The sequence below is a fragment of the Leptonychotes weddellii genome, chromosome 5 (assembly GCF_054177405.1).
Source record: "Leptonychotes weddellii isolate Sample4059 chromosome 5, ASM5417740v2, whole genome shotgun sequence".
Lineage (NCBI taxonomy): Eukaryota > Metazoa > Chordata > Mammalia > Carnivora > Phocidae > Leptonychotes > Leptonychotes weddellii.
In genome coordinates this window covers 154,972,956-154,988,133 of record NC_138373.1, presented here as the reverse complement: position 1 = coordinate 154,988,133, position 15,178 = coordinate 154,972,956, and positions in this window count along the sequence as shown.

Below are 15,178 nucleotides of genomic sequence, written 5' to 3'. Positions count from 1 at the left end.
GGGGGATGGGACGGGGTAGCTACCAACACAGCCCAGACTTCCCACGCCCCACCCCTGCCCCAAGACTAGAAGATGTGGAGGGCACGTGGGGCATGGTGAGGAGGACAGATTCAAGAAATATTTGGGAATAAAGGGTAATGGACAAGAAAGAGGAAAATAGGTCAAGAGTGGTTCCTCGATCTCCGGTTTGGGGGACTGGGTGGCTGATAATCAGTCATTGATAACTCTGTGAGCAGTTTCAGCGGGGTGGGGGGTGGTAAGTGGGTGTGACTCACCTGACGCTCCCAGGGCGCCTTGTCCTAGACTCTTTTGCCGCTAAGCCCCTCATGCCCAGCAGTCTTGAACGATCACAGTGCTCAATGCTCTTAATTCATGGAGTTAGTTCATAGGTTCTCAGGAGATCAGGAATCCACTAGGCTGCCGCTGATTTTTCAGGGGTTACCTTAGAGAAGGGCAGCAGGTGGTGGCAAAGTGGGGACCACTACCCCAGACCGCAGACTGCAGGCACAGATGCTCACCTCTGCTCACCTGAGAACAGGTCTGTAAGCTCAGCCTCAGGTTTTTCCGTCTTAGGGCTTCTCTGCCATCTCTAAGCCAGTGGCTCTCCTGGTGGCATCTCTACTTCCCAGACTGTCCTCCTAAAACTTCAGTCTCTGGCGCCCACCTGCCTACTCCAACTTCTTCACGTGGGCGTCTGGAGATGCCAAACTGCCACCAAGGCCTTTCTGTTAGCAGCCCTTCCGTTCTCAGGGGCAACCTTGCCCCAGTCACTCAGGGCTCCAATCTGGCGTCTTCCTTGACTCTCTCCTCTTCTCTCGCACCCACGCCCAGTGCATCAACAAAGCCTGTTGGCGCCCTTGAAAGTCACCCCAGAGCACAACTGCTGTCCCACCTCCTCCGCTTCCAGCCATCACCGCCTCACGGGGCTCCTTGCACCTGTCCTTTCCCTGCTGCGGTGTGTTCTCAACCCAGCAGCCAGAGTCACATTCCGATGGGTCTGCAGAGAGGGTCACTCCTGCCCAGGACCCTCCCATGCCCCCCCCTCCACGGGAATACAAACCAGAGTCCCCACGGGGCCTGGAGGGTCCGGCACTACCCAGCCGCTCGCTGCCTCTGTGACCTCCACTCTTACCACCCTCCCCGCTACTCCCCTCGCTCCAGCCACACCAGCCTCCTGCTCTGCCTCCGACCGCCGGCCCCTGGCTGTCCCCTCTGCCTGACCAACATCTCTCTGAAGGCTGCGTGACTATCCTCCTCACCTCCTCCAAGCCTTTGTCCAACTGCACTTCGAGGCGACACTGGCATTCCCAGGGCAAATACTACCTGCTCTCCCACCTCAATCTCCTTTACCCCAGTCTTCTTTCCGCGGTGCAGTCGCCTCCTGCCATGCATCTTGTACTTAGAATCCTTCCATTCATGTCTTTATTCTGCTGTTTGCCTGACTTCCTCTGTTAAATCACATGCTCCAAAGGTGGACATTTTTTTCTCTTTCAGACAGTGAGGCATCCCAGGTGCTTGGCACAAAGCAGGGCACAACATTGACTGAATGAATGGATGAATTTGAAGAGTCACCAGAATCCCCAGTGGAGCCCAGATAGGATGCCACTTGGGGACTGAGGGAGGCAGGTGTTTCAGAAGCCTATTGGGATTCCTTGGCATGAGGCTGGTTCCCACACCTCTCCGTGGTGCTACCCAAGCCCACCCTAGCCCCCTCCCCTGCCCCTGGAGCTTCCCTGCATTCTGGCTCACCCTGGGGGACAGCCACATGCACACGTGGTCTGCTGCTTGCTTCACGGTGGTAGCCGCATACCTCTCCCTCTCTCTCTCCTGTCTGCTGGCTTCCCGCACACCCCCCTGCCTTCTGAAGATGTGCCCACAGTGAGGGCAAAGGGAAAAAGAACCCACGAAAGGACAGGGCCAACATGCAGGGAGAAAAGCTGCTGGTTGTTTTCACAACTGATTCGCTGGGAACCTAGTTAGGCAAGTTGTCCACTGGTTTCCCCCCTAGTGACTTGTTGGGTTTAACTTTTGGGAAACATCCTGTTGTGACCACCCTTTTAGCCTGAAGATCAACAACCCTGGGGTGATTTTAAGCAGTCCACTAGGGACCTAGGTTTGACCTTCATAAGCTGATACCTTCAAAGCATTTATGTAAATAGAAACTTTGTTGTTAATTGAAGGGATTATTTATAGATGAGGGTGCTTCTCTTACCGGTGAGGTCAGAAATCACCGTCTTCCACCTTAGAAAGAAACAAAAATTCAGATTAGACCTAATGCAGGGCTAGCTGGGTGTAAGATGGGCTAGCTGGGGGTAAGATGGGTTTGCTGGGTGTAATATGGGCTTGCTGGGTATAGTGTGGGCCAGCTGGGTTTAGTATGCGCTAGCTGGGTGTCAGTACAGGCTAGCTGGGTGTGATTGATGGCAGTTTTGGAAGAATTCTGGAAGAAGGACGTTAATTTTAATAACAATGTCCTTTAACTTCTTCCTATCATTTGGGTTATAGATACGCAGTGTTCTTGCCCTTGTCTTCCCCAAATCTGCCCCACAGCAATTAGTATGGTGCAGTGGTTGCCGAGTTTCACCCTGGAGGAATTGGGAGTGAGGCTCTCAGTCACATATCCCCGTTTGCCCATCGGCAGCACTTAGCCATTGGCCCAGATACCTTGTGCTCTAAATTAGAAGTGCTCATTCTTTATTCTGACCAGCCGTTGCCTGGCCTGTGGTGGGGGCAGAAGGTGGTTGGCTGCACGGGTTCAACGTGGGAGAGCTGTAATAGAGTCTGGAGTCTGATGGGACCTTGTGGGTCACCAAATCCAGCAAGTCCCTGCGCTGTCGTTGCTGGGGACTGTTACCAGTTTTCACCATCGTGGTCAGGAAGATTTTGTCTGCTATAAGGATGGATTTGTTTACTAATAATCTGTCTCCCCATCTTTCCTCTCTCTTTAATGTAAAAGACATCGGAGTTTCTGGAGAGTGTGAGGTGACCAGCTGTCCTGCCAGAGGCAGAGCTGTTGGGGTTTTAATGGACTCAGCTTGCTTTCCATGGTTAAATGTGTCATTCCCAGTGGGGGAGGTGGAGGGACTGTTCTTTCTGGAATGCCGCTAGACCGGGTCGGGGTAGATGGCATCCGACATTAAATCATCTCTCACAACAAGCCTGAAGGCATATTCTTTCTCCCAGGAAATGCCTCTCTCCCGGTTCATTGCTCACTCTGGCCACTGCACCACATGGCCTGTGACTTGCATAGTTTGTAATGTGTCGTTGTATTGAAATGACAAGTCAAGAACTGGTGGCGGTGCAGGAAACGGTTTTTGAATTTCAGGGTGATCTAGAATCTTTATATTCCTCCTTTAGATGCCTTTTCCTTCTTCTCTCCCTCTCCTTCACATGCTGAGTTAGCAGCAAACCCCCCAAAACTGTGTCTGATGTAAGAGAGGTGGTTGTTTTTCTCTTTTGTAATGAGGAGTCCAGACATTGTGCAGGGCAGCCCGGCAGCTCTACAATGTCTTCAGAGGCCCCGGCTGCTTCTAGCTTTCTCCTCGTTCAACCTCGTTCTCATGCATGGAATACAGCTGCTGGGGCACCAGCCATCACATACATTTCAGGCATAAGGAAGGGAAAAAGTGAAGGCAAAAGGCTTGAGCCAGACAAGTATTTCTTTTTTTTTAAGGGCTTTCTTGTAAGCTTCTCTCAGCAGCTTCATTGTATTGACCAGGCTGTGTTATATAGAGATCTTATAGAAAGAGAGACATGATTTTTTGCTGGGTATGTTACTACCTTTAGAAAAAGCAAGGTTCTGGTTGTAAGGGAGAAGGAGGGAGTGCACATCAGGCAGGCAGATGTAACCATCTCTGCTGTCCTTTCTCTTTGTAAACATTTTGAGGGTGCCTGTTCTACGCTTGGTGTAGGACTAAACCACATGAGGACATGGAGAAAGCAGAAGTTTCATTGCTTGGGGCCAGTGACCCATGGGGAACATAAAATGACAAAACATCCAAGGACACGTAAGTCAAGATTAGTCTAATTGCATAATTAGGCTAATTGAGCAATTCCATCCATCAGGAATTTGAGGAAGGCTTTACCTTCCAATTCCCTGTAATTGGCTGTTCCTAATGGTAAATTGACATTCTTCATCCTCGGTAAATACACTGTATGTTGTTCGGTTCACTGTTATCCTTAGTCCATCCCCGAAGTCCCAGCTGAGGCCCCTGGAGACAGACATAGGGCTGCAGAGCTCATCGGCAAACTTAAGAACCCCTAAGACATGGATTAACAAAGCAAGAGTCTGTAACAGCCCAGCCCAGCGCCCCAGATTCTTGGTGCCCGTGGCTCCTGGCTTCTCACCTGCCTTGCTCGGGAGAAGGTGAGCTTTCCTTCCTCTTCCCAGCAGAGCGTCCCCATGCCCTCTGGGGACACATAGCTAGGAACTGGCACCCTCCCACCCCCAAGCATCACTTCCTAATCACACAGTCTTTCCCACTTGGGGGTCACGGACCAGGATATAAACCAAGCCCCATGAACACCATCGAGCCTCTCATAGGCCTCGGGTGCAGATAAGCAAATTAAGTAACCATGGTGACCCGGGAAGACTTCGTTTTTTTTTGAAGTCTAGTATTAAATATTTTCCATCTGGTTTTAAACCTTCTGTTGGGAGCATACAACTCTGGTAAATAAAACAGATATTTAAAAACTCTTTATTGTATATTACAATCAGTTTTGTGAAGGGAAAAACAAACAAAAAAAATTAGGGAAACTTAACAGGGACAAACAATGAATTCTTGCCATTTTTGACAACATGGATGGATCTCAGGAGCATTATGCTAAGTGAAATAAATCCGAGAAAGACAAATGCCATATGATTTCACTTACATGTGGAATCTAAAAAAACAAAGGAAGAAACAAAACAAAGCAGGAAGAGACTCATAGATACAGGAAACTGTAGGTTTCTGGAGGTGGGGAGGCCTGGGGCATGGGGCTAGGTGACAGAGGTGAAGGGGATTAAGAACTACAGACCTCCATTTATAAAATGTATCAGTCCTGGGGATGTAATGTACAGCATGGGGAATATAGTCAATGATATTGTTGTAACTTTGTATGGTGACAGATGGTAACTAGACTTATAGTGGGGATCATTTTGTAATGTATAAAAACATCGAATCCCTATGATGTATACCTGAAACTAATAGGAAATTGTATGTCAACCATACTTCAGTTTTAAAAAGTTTAAAAAAGGACAAACAGAAACTTTTATAGTAAGAGACTTAGGTATATCCACACTGAATCAGAGACCCCGAGAGCAGATCTGCGTGGGGTCATCTCCCCACTTTTGCTGTTAAAGGCTTTTGATATCATGTTGCATTTTGGCTACTGTGGGCACAGAGAGTTCTCCATGCTCACTCTGAGGCCCCATCAGATTCAGCACATGGAGCACCAACTCTCTAAGCTTGTTGGGGTTGGGGGGTGGGGGGCTCATGACTCAGGTAAGAAAACAGGGAGAAAGAGATGAAGTGCCATGCTCTTGAGGACCGGTGGTGGGGGCTGGATAAGTAGACCTGGTTCTTTAGCTTTGTGTTCCTAACAGCTTCCCAATGGTGCTCATGTTTTAAGGGGTGGCCTGTGTTCAAAGGTGACATGTTCATTTTTGTTGGACCATGCCCCACACAACCATCAGAAGTCTGTATTTCTCCATCTTCTGGCCATAACCCTCTGCCAAAGGCCAAAGCTGGACTCCTGCAGCTTCCGGCTGTGCCCCAGTGGGCCAGATCTTCCAGGGCAGGAGCAGCTGCTGACCCTCGGTGTCAGTAGACCACGTCTCCAGGGCTTCTGTTTTTGCCTTGTGTTCTCGGGGACTTCTCCCTGGATGGCCTTTGTCTCCTAAGTACCACAGTGTGTGGGGACTTGCCTTCAGTTCCAGAGGCCAGCACTCGTCCAGAAGGGGAAACCAGTCAGGGTCTCCAATTTTGCCACTCCAGTGCCACCAACCTAGCGAGTGCTCTGCTGAGTGGCCTCCCGCCTGGCCCAACCCCCTCGCTCAACCTCAATTCCACTCCCAGAATCATCAGCTCTTCTCAGGGAAAATGCAATTACATAGCCTCAGTTCACCCCTGAAGGGTCCTTCTCACCTGGGAACTTCAATCCCTCAGACCTCCTGGCTTTCTCGGCCACCCAGTGCCTTCGCATTATCTAATTGCTGGGGCTTTTCTAGCTGTTTTCACTGGGTATGTTAGTGCACTAAGAATTGCTCCATCCTATCCTGAAGCAGCCGAAGTCTGTCGGTTTTATTAGTCTTTTCCAAGTAACAACCTTTATTGTTACTTTTTTCTTATACATTTGTTTTATATTTATGTATTTCTGCTGTTACTTTGATGATTTTTTTTCCTTCTACTTGATCGGGATTTAATTTGCTTTTCTTTTTCTAATTTCTTTTTTTTTTTAAAGATTTTATTTATTTATTTGAGAGAGAGAATGAGATAGAGAGAGAGAGCATTAAAAGGGGGAGGGTCAGAGGGAGAAGCAGACTCCCTGCTGAGCAGGGAGCCTGATGCGGGATTCGATCCTGGGACTCCAGGATCATGACCTGAGCCGAAGGCAGTCACTTAACCAACTGAGCCACCCAGGTGCCCCTTCTTTTTCTAATTTCTTGAGACAAAATGTTAGATTATTGCTTTTTAGCCTTTATTTCTCTTGTGTATGAATCGATGGCTACATATTGCCCTCTAGGTACAGGCTTAGCCACATCTAGAAGTTTTGGTATATCATTCATTGTCATTCAGTTTAAAATATATTACAATTTCCCTTGTGATTTCTTTTTCACAGTGGTTTATTTTAAAAAGTGTTTTGTTTAATTTCCACACAGTTGGGGTTTTCTTTTTTTTTTTTTTAATTTTATTATGTTATGTTAGTCACCATACAATACATCATTGGTTTTTGATGTGGTGATCCACGATCCATTGTTTTCATATAACACCCAGTGCTCCATGCAGTACATGCCCTCCTTAATACCCATCACCGGGCTAACCAACCCCCCTCCCCCCTCCCCTCTAAAACCCTGGATTTTCTAATTTACCTTTTATTATTGATTTTAAAATCGATTCCATTGTGATCAGAGAGTAAATTCTAAAGTCTAAATGACTTCAGCCTATCCTATTGAGGCTTGGATTATGACCCAACATACAGACAATTTCGGTAAGTGTTCCGTAAGCCCACGAAAAGAATGTATGCTCCATCATGGTTCTTCAGTTTTCTAAGTATGTCAATTAGATTGATTTCATTAATTGTGTTTTTCAGAACTTCTGTATCCTTATCAAACTGTTGCCTGCTCATTCCATTAGCTATTGGGAGAAGTGTGTTGAAGTCTCCCATCTGATGGTGAATTTGTCTAGTGAAGATCCTTCTTTATTCTGTTGATTGTTGCTTTATTCACTTTGAAGCTAACTTATTGGGTACACATAGATTTAGAATTGCTGCAACTTCCTGTGAATTATCTCCTTTATCATTATGACATGACTCTTGATACAGAGTAATGCTACTTACCTTTGAGCCTCTTTTATCTGATAATATAGTTAATTCAGCTTTCTTTTGATTCATGTTTGCATAGTGTATGCTCTTCTGTCCTTTCACTTCAAACTTTCTGGGTGCTTATATTTCAAGTAAGTCTCTTGTAGGCAGGATATAGCTGATATTTTAGAAGATAGGTTGTGACAGTCAATCTTCTATTTGGAGTATTTAATTACTAATATTGTTGGTTTTATATCTGTCATCTTAATTTTTTTTTATATTTGACCCAGCTGTCTGTGGGTCTTCTTGCCTTTTTTTTTTTTTAAAGAATATTCAACTATTTCTATTAGTCCATTTGCCCCTCTGTTAACTTATTGGTGAGAACATTCTTCTGCCATTTGTCTAGAGGCTACCACAGCAATTGCAACATGCATTCTTGTCTTATAGTTTGTAGTTAAATATAGATCATTATGTTTACCACTTCCCTAACAATGCTGGATTTAAAAATGCTTTAATTTCACTTACCCCTATCTTTTGTGTTATTGTAGTCATGCATTTAAATTTTACATCTAGGTTAAATCCTGCAAACACTATTATTATTATAATAATAAATAAGCTGTCATATGTGTCTACATATCTACCCTTGCTCTTGTTCTTTCCATCTTACATTTTTGTGCTAGCACCTGCACTCATTTTTATTCTGTCTAAAGACCTCCTTTTGTCCTTCTGCTAATGCAAGTGTGCTGGCAACTAATTCTCTGAGTTTCCATGGTTTTTTATGCTGTTTTCCTTAGTCTCTACCTCCCATCCTTGTTCTGGTCCAGGACCCCATCCAGGATCCCACATTACACTTAGTCATCACATCTCCTTAGCTCCTCTTGGCTCTGGCAGGTTCTTTCTCAGACTTTCCTTGTTTTGCACTGACTTTGACAGTTTTGAAGATTACTGGCCAGCTATTTTGTAGAATGTCACTCTCTGGAATTTGTCTGATATTGTTCTCATGATTAGACCAGGGTAATGTTTTTGAAGGAAGACCACAGAGGTAAAGTACCCTTCTCATTGCATCCTGTCAGGGGATATGCCGTCAGCATGGCTAATCACTGTTATATTGACCTTTGATCACCTGGCTGAGCTGTCTGCCAGGCTTTTCCACTGTAAACTTACTCTTTTTTCTCTCTCTTTCCATTTGAGGAAAAGTCACTATGCACAGCCCACAGTGAAGGAAAGGGGAATTATTATGCTCTACCTCTTTAAGGGCAGAATATCTACATAAATTATTTGGAATTCTTCTGCATGGGAGATTTGTGTCTTCTGTCCCATGTATTAATTTGTTCATTTATTTATATCAGTATGGACTCATGCCTCATTATCCTTTAAATGTCGGTATGATCCTTCATAGGGTTTCCTTTCCTACTCCTGATTTTGGTAATTTTTAAAAATCTTTTCTCTTTATTTATTGAATAGTTTAGCTGGAGGTTTATCACTTTTATTGATCTTTTTTATAAAACTAGCTGTGTTTTCATTGATTTTCTTTATTGTTTGTCCATATTCTATTTCAGTCATTCCTGATCTTATCTCTTATTTCTTTTCTTCTACTTACTTTACTTATTTTTACTTCCTTTGGGTTTAATTTGCCTGACACATAAAGGGATTCTTCTTGGAAGGTTCACCTTGAGAACCTGGTAGAATTCCTGGTGGTAAAATCCATGAAAATGTGGCCCCCCTCCAAAGACTGGGCCTCCAGGAATTTCTCAGTCTCAAGCTAATCCTCACTCCACCTCCAGTAGTTTGTCAAAATTACCACTTAAGTGTTCCTACCAGTTTGTGGCTACAGTGGCTTCTGCTCCAGGTTAGCTGATCTTGGCTGTGATTGTATGTATCCACCTATCTTTCCAGATGTCAGATTTCTCTGATGGCTCTAAGAAAAGTTACTGATTTTCAGTATGTTCAGCCTTTTTCTTGCTGTAGCAATGGAAGTGATGACTTCCAAACCCTTCACATGTTAAACCTAGAAGCAGAAGTTCACTCTTAACTTTTTAAAGATATTTTAGCTGGGAATAACAGTATTTTAGGTTGGCAGTTACTCTCTTCTGGCATTTTTAAGATATCATTCCATTGTCTTCTGGCTTCTAGCAGGGGTGTTGATAAATAAACCATCAAGTCTTACTGTTGCACATTTGAATGTAATGTGTCTTTCTCTTTCTCTAGCAGTTTTTAGGTTTTTTCTTTTGGTCTTTGGACTTTAGCAGTTTTCTAGATGTGTTAAGGTGTGCCTTTCTTTGTATGCATCCTGCTGGGGTTTGCAGGTCTTCTTGAGTCTGTAGGTTGATGTGTTTAATAAAAATTTTGTGAAAAATTCCCAGCCCTTGTCTCTTCTCCTTCTACTCAGGCCCTGTTCTCTCCGTCCTTCTTGGCCTCCAGTTATGTATGTTAGACCTGTTCACAGGATCTTACTTATATTTCACTCTTTTATGTACTTTTCACTATTTTTCTTTCAGGGCTCCAGTCCCAGAATTTTCCATTGGCCTGTCTTCCAGTTTGTTAATCCTGTGTTCTGCTTTTTCTAATCTGTGGTTAATTTTATTCATATAGTTCTTACGTTTAGTATTTTTTCAGTTGTGGGATTTCCATTTGGTTATTTTTAATATATTCCCTGTTTGTGTCTTTTCTTCTATTGTCTCAACATATACCTCTATTTTCTTAAACATATTTATAACTATTTAAAAATCTTTTTTTTCCCTGCTAACTCCAGTATCTGGGTCACCTGTAGATCTTTTTCTGTTGCTTTTATTTCCCTCGATTTGGGGTCACATGGCCCTGTCTCTTGACGTGACAGACAGATTTTTATTGAATGTCAGATATTATGTTAAGAAAATTGAGAGGCTCTAGATAGTGGCACCCTTTCCTTTGCTGGTCAGGTAGAGTGGGGTTTGATGACCTTAATTCAGTTAGGGACTGAGTTGATTTGAGGCTGGATTACAGTTTCTCAAAGCTCCATTTGCTTTTTTTTTTTTTTTAATTCCTTTTCCTAATTTAGCCTCCAAAGTTTGTAACTCAGAACTTGGGTTATTCTCTGAGCCCTTGCTCCTGAGAAATCCTGAACCACAGGATGACAAAAAAAAATTCCATTTGCCTTTCAGAGGCTTTCTGCCTTGATTCTTGGTCTTCTGTCTCACACAGCTTCCAAACTCAGCAAACATCTTGAGGGGAAAACCAGCAATGCTGGGCTTAGTTCTCTGCTTCCTCCTCTCATGAGGAATCTGTTGAAGTCTCTGGTTTGGGTGTCAGGTCCCATAAACTCATCACAAGTTCTGTTTGCTTCTCCACCTGCTGGTAATGACCATCTGCCTGGGTCACCAGCCCCAGCCTGAGCCTCTTGCCCTGCTCCCACAATGCATGAGTGAGGTTTCTGAGGGTCTCCCTCCTCTCAGACAGTTGTCCCTTTGAGTCCTGGTTGCCTCAGTACTTCAAAGAGATGTTTTGCTGTATTTTATCTGACTTTTCTGTTGGTTCTCAATGGAAGCATAGACCTTCTGCAAGGAAAAATGTTCCAACACACTGAACATCAACCATTTCGTTTTTGATGGGCATTCACTTCTCTTTTCCTTTTTAAAATCTCTTTAAACTATCTTTCTTTAGGTGTCTCTACATACTGATGTTTTTATTTCTACGGAATGGAATCCCAGGAGTGGGACTGCTTGGTCTAACATAATATTTATAAACATGTGTTGTCTGTTTGCTTTTTTTTTTTTTTTAAGATTTATTTATTTATTTGAGAGAGAGGGATCATGGCAGGGTGGGGGGGGCAGAGGGAGAGAGAATCTCCAGCAGACTCCCCACTGAGTGCAGAGCCAGATGCGGGGCTCGATCTCACAAGTCCGAGATCATGACCTGAGCTGAAATCAGGAATGGGACACTTAACCAACTGAGCCACCCAGGCACCCCTATTTGCTTTTTAAGACCACACACTATAGCAGTTCCTATTTCTAATAGCTATGCAATAGAGTATCTTTTTTTCTAACCCCTGTTAGCAATAGGCATTATAGCTCTTTTAAATTTTTGCTGGTCTGGTAGTTTTAAAGTAATAGCTCAGTTTAACTTTAATTTGTATTTATTTCCCTGACTACTAGTAAATGTGTGATTTTTTATTTATTTATTTATTTTTTTTTTGATATTAGGATTTGTTCTCCTTGAAGAAATGAATTGCCTATTTACATCCTTTGCCCTCTTGTCAATGTTTAAGAGATGTTTATTACAGATATCATTATTTATCCTGTGCTCATAAGAAGCTTTGAGTTCCCAGTTTACCCCCATCCTCTGGATTCTGAACCCTGGAACTTTCTCCCCTGCAAGGCTCTGTATCTCTCTTAATTAGACCCCAGCCTCTGCCCTCCCAGCTTCTATGGCTCTTCTCTGACACTTTTCCCTTTGACCAGCTCCAGCCTGGTTCTCTCCCGAAGGCCCTCCTTCCCAGGAGCCCCATCTCCCTCACTGAGATGTGGGCTCGACAGGGGCAGTTATCTGTGTCTTTTCCATTCTCCGCCCTATCCCCAGCATCTAAAACAGGGGCCAACATATAAGTGCTCAATAAATATTTTTTGAATGAACCCCATCAATTTTGAAAAGCATTATAGTGTTTTGGTTTAAAATGTAAACTCTGGAGCCGGGCCACCAGAGCTGGAATCACAGCTCTGTTATTTAATACCTGTGTGACCTTGAGCAAACCACTCTGGGCCTCAGTTTTCTTATCCCTAAAATAGAAATCATAGTAGTCGCTACATCAGAGGATTGTTATTAGAATTAAATGAGCACGTATATGTGCATTAGTGTCCTAGGGATTTGTAACAAATTACCACAAACTAGATGGCTTAACACAACAGAAATTTATTCTCTCACAGAGAATACTTCTGGAGGCCAGAAGTCCAAAATCAAGGTGTCTGCAGAATCGTGTTTCCTCTGGTTGTAGAGGAGGATCCTTCCTTTCCTTGACTATTCCAGCTTCTGATGGTTGCTGGCAGTCCTTGGCATTCCTTAGCTTTGTACAAAGCTGCCATCACTCCAATATCTGATGTCTTCCTTTAGTGTCTCTGTGTCTTTACTTGGTGCCTCATCTCTGTGTGTCTTGGTCCAGATTTCCCTCTTCCAAGGATTGCATTCATTGGAGTGAGGGCCCTCCCTAATTCAGTATGACCTCATCTTAGCTTGATCACATCTGCAAAGACCCTGTTTCGAGTAAAGGTCACATTCACAAGAACCAGGGTTAAGACTTCAACGTATCTTTTGGGGGGACATAATTCAACTCAGTACAATATGTAAAATCTTTCAATAGGGCCTGGCCCTTGGGTTCACTCTTGTATTCCTAGTGTCTTCGACAGTACTGGTATATAGGTGTCCAAAAAAATCTGTTGAATTAGTTAATTGATCAACGCTTTGTCTTCCATACTACAAATATATCTTCAAAATCTATCATTTGTCTTTTTGTTTTGTCTTTTCCATTAAAATGTTTTAAGTGTGGTACGCCCAAATGTATTTGTCTTCTTTCCTGTCTTCCTTTTTTTTCTTCTCTTAAAAATAAATTCTGGGTTTGTGGTCTTGGTTAATAAAGTGTCATGCCTCTAGCTCCCAGGTCCCCCTCCCATATTTTACAGATAATCTCCTAGACTTTCTTGCAAGAATTTTTACTGTTGTTTTTTTAATGAAATGCTTAATCCATACAGAATTAATTTTTGTATTTGGTGTAAGATGGGGCTCTTCTATATTTTCCCACCAGATTGTCACTTGTGAAATTCTCATTATACTTGGGTCTGAGTCTGGAAATTTCCATTCTGTTACACTGATCTATACATCTTTTCTGTATCAATGCAATATGGTTTGATTTTTTTTTTTTTAGTGAAACTGATCTTTCCTCATTTTTCTTCCTTTTCACATTTTCTTGGTATTCTGAGGCCATGTTTATATTTGTCCATATAAACTTTATCCATTTGCATTATTAGGATCCCCCCAAATACATTATTAGGATTACAATTGGACTTATATTAAATTTATGTATTAAAAATGTATCTGCTTTTGAAATCAAGAAGAGAGAACATAACAGAATGTGCAGAAGGGGAGAACAGAGAGCCTATCATCCCCAAGGGGAGTATGGCTTTTCAGTGTCCCCTTCTCCCAGTGCACTCAACTTGGCGCTCAGCTCTGGGCCTCACAGCTTGTGTCCACTTGCCCGTTGGACAATAGATCCGTCCCTAGGACTTGAGAACAGCCTCCTCTGAAGGAGGAATGGCTCATCTGCTCTTATCTTCAGTCTTCACAATCTGTTAAGCATCTGCCCATGGAAAACTCTAAGATTTTACACATGTATGCAAGAATGAACAGGTTCTGGATATTTGCCTCTAAAATTACGTGTCTGGTCAATTTCGTCATTACACCTGCAATTCCCCTTGACGTTGAAAAGGTGTCATATCACACTGAGGCTGTCGCATTTCACAATTTTTGAAGGTTAATTTTGGTTCAGCATTTTATCCTTCTGAGCCATCAGAACACAATTTTAGTCTTGTTGGGTTCTACGGGGATAATATATTTTTAAAAGTCTAAACCAAATCATCATTGTCATCATCATGCCTGCAGCAAAAGAGAAAAGAAAAACCACTGTTTTACAACTCAGTGATCACTGTTGACAAGCCATTGCTCTGTCTGAAGGTCCAGAGTTGGGCGCTAAGGTTGGAGGAAGGATGGGTTTTGAAAATGTGGTGCCATACCATCACTGGGGGATCAGGTAGAATTAGATCAGGTGGACCAGACAGATCTAGCCTATGGACTAGAAATTTTTAGATTTGAGGTGTGGTCAGATTATGATCATGGTATGTTTCCAGAAGTGACAGCATTGCCCCCAAGTTTATAGAATTTCACAGATGCAAAGAGCTGGAAGGGCCCTCAGAGCTTGTGCACCTGTCATTATCCTCCACCCCACCTCCTCCGTTGTTCACCATCTCAGTGGATGCTTCCCTTACCCAGGGATGTTGGGCTTGGTCATGTGGCTTTCTATGACATGACGTGCAGTGGATGTGGCCTGAGCAGCAGCCTTAGATCTGCTGTGTGCTTTAGGTTGGCATCGTGCCCCCACGATCTGCTAGTAGAAGAGCTTTCCCAGGGTAGCGGTTGTCCCTTCAGTTTGATCCCCAGAATGGATGCACCCGGAACAGGCCTAAACCCAACCTGCAGCCTGATGCCAAGCCCAGTCAGCCCACAGCCTGAATCAGAAACACCTAGCCAAACCATCTTATATGCACCAAGACTGCACTTGACCTGCACATCCATGAGCGTGAGAGTAAATGCTTGTTTTTGTGTCAGCCACTGGGCTTTGGATGGTTTGTCAAGCAGAAGCTGTCTCGTGGAGTCCCTGTTCCTGTTGCAACCCTGTCCCAAACATGTGGCACATAAAGGCTCGGGGGACACCCAAACCCAGTTTCAGTGGCATCTGTTGCAGGCTGCACAGGCTGTGTCATCTGAATGGGGAGTGACACACTTCCCAGCATGCAGCTGTGCAGCCCGTTACTTCTAGAGCCAGAAGCCTCCACTCTGAATCCAGACCGTCACCAGTGCTCGGTTGTTGTCATTGGCCACCAAGCATGTCTGGACAGTAACCCTGAGTTACTGGGGCGTCCGCACACTACTCCCGTGC